The sequence below is a fragment of the Dendrobates tinctorius genome, unplaced genomic scaffold (assembly GCF_039654945.1).
Source record: "Dendrobates tinctorius isolate UK_male_01 unplaced genomic scaffold, ASM3965494v1 ptg000025l, whole genome shotgun sequence".
NCBI classification, from domain to species: Eukaryota; Metazoa; Chordata; class Amphibia; order Anura; family Dendrobatidae; genus Dendrobates; species Dendrobates tinctorius.
In genome coordinates, this window is record NW_027361693.1 from 15,100,765 (window position 1) to 15,107,975 (window position 7,211).

General features: G+C 40.8%; 1 protein-coding gene across 1 annotated transcript in view; it reads right to left on the reverse strand.

The window, feature by feature from the left end:
- Nucleotides 1-6,479, reverse strand: part of LOC141084627 (cadherin-12-like) — a 1,440,185-nt gene extending 1,433,706 nt beyond the window's left edge. Inside the window, exon 1 of the mRNA XM_073569451.1 lies at nucleotides 5,744-6,479. The gene's annotated coding sequence lies outside the window, so the exon portion shown is untranslated. The remainder of the gene's footprint in view (nucleotides 1-5,743) is intronic.
- Nucleotides 6,480-7,211: the final 732 nt, after the last annotated feature.

The following is a 7,211-nucleotide window of genomic DNA, read 5'->3' on the forward strand; positions in this document are numbered from 1 at the left end:
CCATAGACCTCAAGCCACAGCTTCGAGACTAGCCAAATCAATTCTCATACTTTACACTGACGTGGGGCGATACCCAAAAATACTGTGTGTGCAAATTGAGATTCTGATTTGGCTTTTATCCTACGTCATATTGCAAGACTAGTTAAAGGGTTGATAATGACTTGTAGGATTTCTGCTTCCAACACTTCCTGCAGACTATAGAGTTCAAATCCTCTTCCTCTCGGAAGAGGCCATTTGCATATTACATTTCCCAGAGGAGCATTGCACGGTGAATAAGTCTCCTTACATTGGCATGCCAGGGCAGGTATGTCACTCTCCAAAATGAGAAACATTATCCATTAGACCTCAGTCTAGAGCTTCTTACCTACTAAATCAGTTCACATATTTTGCACTGATGAGGGGCAATACCCCAAAACATTGTGTCTCCAAACTGAGATTCTGATTTGGCTTTTATCTTAAGTCACGCTGCAATACTCGTTAAAGGGTTGATAATGTCTTGTAGGATCGCTACTTCCAACACATGGCTCTATAGAGTTCAAGTCCTCTTCCTCTCTGAAGAGGCAAGTTGCATACACAGGAATAACACCCCTCATCACGTAAACCGTGATATAAATATATCACTAGATAAAGCCAGTTACATGTGAATCAGACGTGAGACTTAAAAATACACATTGCTTTCTAAACTCCAGACTTTTCTGATTTTGTGATTAGTTAATATGATGATTTCATGAATCAGCCATATTTTTCGAACCATGAAAGGGATTGGATCACATTTTGTTAGACACTTTATTGTTTTGCTTTAAAGGAAACTTGTCAGATATCTAATGCTGTCCAAACTGCAGGCAGAATGAGAGCCTGGCTACACAATTACAACCAGAGAAAACCAAAAACAAAACACAAAACAAATATCCTGGAATAAAAAAGTAAAAAATATATTGCAAAAATTGCATGAAGGTAGTAATAATAGTAATAATAAGGGTATATAGTTAACATAATTTTGATTAAAATAATGTAGAAGCCATCCCGCCACGTCACGGCAACCCCCGTGGGACAGTCCTAAATACAAGAGTTAGGACTGTCCCACGTGGGTTGCCTTGACGTGGCCGGATGGCTTCTACATTATTTTAATCAAAATTATGTTAGCTATATACCCTTATTATTACTATTATTACTACCTTCATGCAATTTTTGCAATATATTTTTTACTTTTTTATTCCAGGATATTTGTTTTGTGTTTTGCTTTTTGTTTTCTCTGTGTAAAGGTCATGTGTTCATATGCAATTACATTTTGCATGCACATTAATTTACTTTTTCTGCTCAGACCCAGTTTCACAATTGCAACCAGGTATATTATTCACTGAAATACTCCAATGTTTCAGAGATGATAGACTTTTAACATCAGCTCTTCTGGCTTGTTCTAGCACCACAGCAGCTAATTGTCTGGTCTCTCTCTATTTCCACGCAAGATAGAGACCTGTCAATCACCTGTACCAGGGTCAGAAGGAGGCGGGCAAAGGGCGGAGCCGGACTAGTCTGTCCTCTGGATATGGTCTCTGGCCAAATCTTCAAAGTACGGTATATTATTTATGAAAATGTGTAACATTTTAGAAAATGAAATACCCGGCAGCAATATTGTCGCCAGGCTGTGATTCATTGCGCCCGCGGTTTGGGTATCATGAATTGTCTGACTAATTCCTTTTAAACATATGTCTAATGCATGGCGCCTTTGTTAATTCAACCATGTACATGAGCCTTATCTATAATTAAAGGGATTCTCTCAAATCATTCCACTTTGGTTGTCAGATGGGAGGTGCTGATGATGTTGTGTCGACAGCTGCTTGCCAGGACATGTGCACAGCCAGCCGCTAACGTACATTTCCTATTCTTACAAACAAAGCAACATAACAATAATAAGGCATAATAAAACAATGGTACTGCTGGTACTAAAATTACTGAGAAATACTTCACAAAGATAAGTATGTAGTATAGCTGGGAGAAGAAAGTGCGCTCACGACGCACCATATTTATGATGTGTTTTAGACACTTGTTATGACTTGAATGACTGAAGCATTTGGCTTTGCTATAAAGGGGCTTGTTGTGTGGAAAGGGAGGTGGTTTCATATGTGAAACATTGCCCCCAAATTGCGGCATACATTTCTATCATAACGTAAGCCAACTGATTGGTTGCATAAACTTGGGCTAGAGAGGTTTATCAAACAGCATGAGCCACTTTGACACCTTTGGTGCACCTTTATACTGCCTAGTCTTAGGCTATGTGCCCATGTTGCAGAAATGCTGTGGAATTTTCTGCAGCATTTTCGCAACTCTATGCCACGGGTAAAACGCATGCAGAATTCGCATGCGTTTTCCGCAAACACAAGCCTTTCGCAAGCGTTTTTAGCTTGCAGAATGCTAGCTCTTTCCAAGCGATTTGACGCATCGCTTGGAAAGTGATTGACAGGTTGGTCACACTCATCAAGCATAGTGCTTGACAAGTGGGACCAACTTTATACTATTGATGCTGCCTATGCAGCATCAGTAGTAAAAGAATGTAAAAAATAATAAAAAAAATAAACAATAGGGATATAAATCACCTTCTGTCAGCCCCCGGCCTTCAGCGACGCTGCCGGCAAGCTCCGTTCCCAGGGATGCATTGCGAGAATCACCTCAGATGACAAAGCGTTCACGCAACCGTGACGTCATCTGGGGTAATTCGCGCAATGCATCCCTGGGACCGGAAGATGCTGTCAGCATGGTTGAGTGGAAGAAGCACTCCAGGGGCCATCAGAAGGTGAGTATATCCCGATTTTTAACTATATATAGGTGAGTATATCCCGATTTTTTTTATTTTATTTTTTACGGGGATATGGTACCCAGGGCATGGAGGAGAGTCTCCTCTCCTCCAGACCCTGGGTAACATCCGCACATGAAGCGCTCACTTTACGCATGGTGGGCATAGCCACATGCATAAAGTGAGCATTTCAATGCAATCCTATGGTGGCGGAATCGCCGCGATTCTGCAGAAATAATGAACATGCTGCGGATTTTACCACTATGCGATTCTGCAGCGGTAAAATCCGCAGCATGGGCACAGCATCTGCGGAATCCCATAGGACTGCATGGGGGTGCATTTTATTAGCGTTTTTTAAGCGTCTACGTTGCGGCGGAAACTCATAAAAAATGCAACCTGGGCACACAGCCTTAGTTTTCACTGCCTAAAATGTACAGTTTTGATCAATAAGTCCCACTGCTCCCCTGAAATGTAACTTTCATTCTATAATGTTGGCTGAATCAACCAATGCAGATTGGCTGTCAGTCTAATGTTTTTGGGAGCAGCCTGATTGCCCTCTGTTCCCTGTCACTAATGGAAAAATGGATCAACATATGAATCATTTCATCTATGCTCTGTCTCCTGATGGTGTAAGGGTATGTTCACGTGAACATTTGCACTGGGAAAATCCAGTATAGATTTATAGGTTTATAAAATCTTTGGGACATAAAATAGTATACGCAAATGAAAAGCCATCAGACTATTTCCAGGTTTAGAGACATAATCCCAACCTATATCTGACCGATTCTACAATATGTCAGTATGGCTTTACAAATTTCGCCAAACTGAGCATGCTTAGAGGGTCAGAAGAACTAGGTACTTAAGGTGCGTAGACACTGTTAGTGTGAATACTGTAATTATGGGAGTTTAGGAAGAGATGTCCACCTTATGTACATGGATGGCATCAGGTCTATGAACTTCTCAGTCTCTACCAATTCTGACTTGACTGGTGTATTTCATGATACATTACAGAAAGTGCAGAAGATTATCTTTAACTTTTACTTTTTTTTCCACTTTTTCATACCGAGAGCTTGTTTTATTACGCAATAAATTTGTCGGGATCCTGCGTACTAGAGGTCGCAACGTTTTATGGTGTCGTAAAAGTTACAACAAAAGACCAATCTAAACTTCCGCGCCAACATTTCACAGACGGTTGTTTGCGAATTGACTTCAAGAGGGATCTAGATCCGCTGTTTATTTATTGCGCATGATTTCAATACTTATTTAATCTGCTCACATCTCACTGTTCATTATTATTCCTGACTTAGCATCTCCTAACACATTGAACTTAATAAAAAGCCATTCCCTCATTTACATAGCAAAAAACGTACAGTAGTTTGCAGCATTGCTCAGTATGCCATAGAAAAGTTCATTGTGATTGCTCTGCTTCCCGGAGAATCAGCGAGGAAGCAGATAAGCGGCATGATGGTGTATGATATGCTGATTAGGAAGACGGTATTATCTGCTCTGCATATTTTCTGCTCAGATATTAGCAGAGGTACATTCAATTTTTACTGAACTCTTTATCACTGACGCACAGGTGGCATTAATATAATTCTCTCCTTTCCATTATAGGTCGTATGGCAGATTGAGGATCATAAATGGACAACCATAATGCAGGGAAATACTGTAAATCATTCCCGAGAAGTAAATATCAATATATTTGTAGGCAAAAATCACACATGGAATACATATCATACCCAAAATATGTGCATGGATGTAATAACTGTGTTTACAGCTGTACAACAATAGGATAACATGTATCTTGAGTCCTTTTAACCCGAGGGAGGAAATCCGGGCAGTCAGTCACTGGAGGACAATGGACTCTTGTTAACTTTAATATGTGACCTTAGCCTGACAAAAAGAGTCCTTGACTATCATCCACCAACTTCAAATGCAGAGTGACAGAATGAAATACCTGCTTCCTAATCTGACTTGGCTTCTTGATTTAACACTTTCTATGACATATTTCTAAGGTTTGATGGGGGTTGGGGGGAAAATATTCACCTGCCTTGAAATAACCTAGAAATGATTTATTCATTTTTCACCCCCCCTCCAAGCCCCTCTGTAATTCAATGTAACATTGATCAAGGTGCTGAGATGTATGTCGGGAGAGCTCCTAAGCTGTTGTCTTTGTAACTCATATCAGCCAGCATTTTAAATGTTTTATCAGCAATAACCAGATATCTTGCCTCTTCCATGCTGTCTCTTAGGTGCCGTAGACCTATTAATACAGTCAACTATTCTATAAATAAGAACGTTCTCGGAGAAGGATGGAAACATAGTACAGTGTTGACATTAATGGCTTGTTTTATGCTCTAGCTATCCACCATGGTGGAATCACATTTCAATGCATGTTCCCCTGATATTAACCCTGCAGGAGGATCACGTAATCGGATTTAGCTCGTACCTTACTTACTCAGCAGAATAATATATTCACCCTTCCCCATCATCACCCAATAATTGTTCATATCTCCGCTTCCTTAACTCCAGCCATAAAATAAAACCTTCTCGAAGATGATTCCATTCAACTCCAAAGTTTCACTCCAAAGTAAGAACATATACCATGCTACAAAAACGAATCACGCCGATGAATTATTTCCCACATCCTAATGAAAGACATTAACATTTCCTCCAAAGACTACGAGTCGATCTGTTTAGCAAAGCTTACAGACAGCCTTCAAGCCAGAAAACATGGAAAGGTCAAAGAAAAAACAGTTCACTCCACAAATTGATGGCATTGTATCGGTAAAAAAAAAAATAGTATGGGGAGATATAAAAGCTGTTTTTTTTTCTTATTGACATGAGATAGAAGGCTGATTTGCTGCAGTGCAGACTGCCAGTACACTCAGAAGTTTCCGTCCCCACACTTGGAAGGATGCATTCCCCCCGATACAGTGAAGGATCACTTACCTTAATTGAGATGCCTTCTGTCCTACAGTCCAAGAAGCCAAACCAACACCCAGCAGGCAGGTATAGCAAGTGCTGCTTGTGCTGTCCCTGCTTTCTCTTGACTACAGCCCAGCTGAAATCCTGAGAGCTTCTCTTGTACAGAGTGGTATTGTGCCAATGATCTCTGGGTGATATCTCCAAGCACCGTGCCCTGGACAGAGAGAGATCTTCTAACTAGGGCAATAGGCTCCTGTCAGGTCCCTTGAGACTTGGGATGATCATTGACCTGATTAGTGTTGAACACTCCCTACATACAGGGACGGCATACAGAGGATTGGATGGCGACAGGAGAATTGGGGGGAAAATGCACAGGAGCCACTTGGGAACGCCGTCTTTTCCAGACTAATGGATGTGTTGCTGCTGAAGCTGTGCAATTTGTGAGGAGGTTATGTACAGTGTTAACCAATGTGCTACTGCCTCTCTGAGCTGCTGGTGCTGATGCTGCTGCTGATGATGCTGGAGGAGAAGATACAGTAGCTCTACACTGTGCTGCTGATGGGAGCCCAGCCTCAGACAGCATGTAGAACACATTAATTAGAGACTGATGTAGCGGTTTCATAACAAGAGGCTTAAATATGCAATTTTCCGTAAGCTAGCAGATAAAGTAGATTAACACACTTTCTCTGACCCCCAGAGACTAATTCTCCATTGCAGCCGCAGCACAGAGAAATAAATTTGGTGGTCCTACTGAGCCTCAGCCTGATACTTGTCTGTCATAAAAGGAAAAAAAAAAAAAACTGTGCACCCATACAGAATAGCCCTATTTAACTCCACGGCGGAATGCTGAATTATTTCAGAGGAAACCATTCAATGGGCAGAAAAGTACAAAGCAGCTGTAATCTGACAGGGAAAGAAATTAACTCCTGCTCCTACTGGGATGGGAAACAGCGCTATGTTAACACGAGCTGCCGAGTCCGATCAATAGATGATTTTGTATGCTAAAACAAAAAAAGAGGCCGAGAAGGCACGGAATGGGTTTAGTAAAGCGTTTCATGGAAACCTATAGAAATCTAGGTTTAGCCACTCCATGAATGCTTAACTAGAAGAAGGAAAATAAGTATGACGCTTCCTTGAGTAATTACATTTTAATTAGTATAGTATTGACGGTATGGATCGCTTTGAAAGGCAATAAGGTGGTAAATATTACATTAGAAATACAAATAATCATGAGAGAATGAAAATTGGTTGTTAAAGTGGATTTCTTGTTATTTTATAATAAGCCAAAGAAATGGAGTGACAGCGTCTACTACATATTCTCCCCATATTTGTCTAGTATATTTTTGCCATTGAAGGAATGAAGGAAAAAAAAGCTTAAAGCTCCACTCTTCATGTCAGGAGGTACCAGCTGCTATGCCATAGGCAGAATACAGGCTGCTATAGATGGTGGTATTGATTATGCTGGCGGTTTTGCAGGACAAGAGTGTGGTGA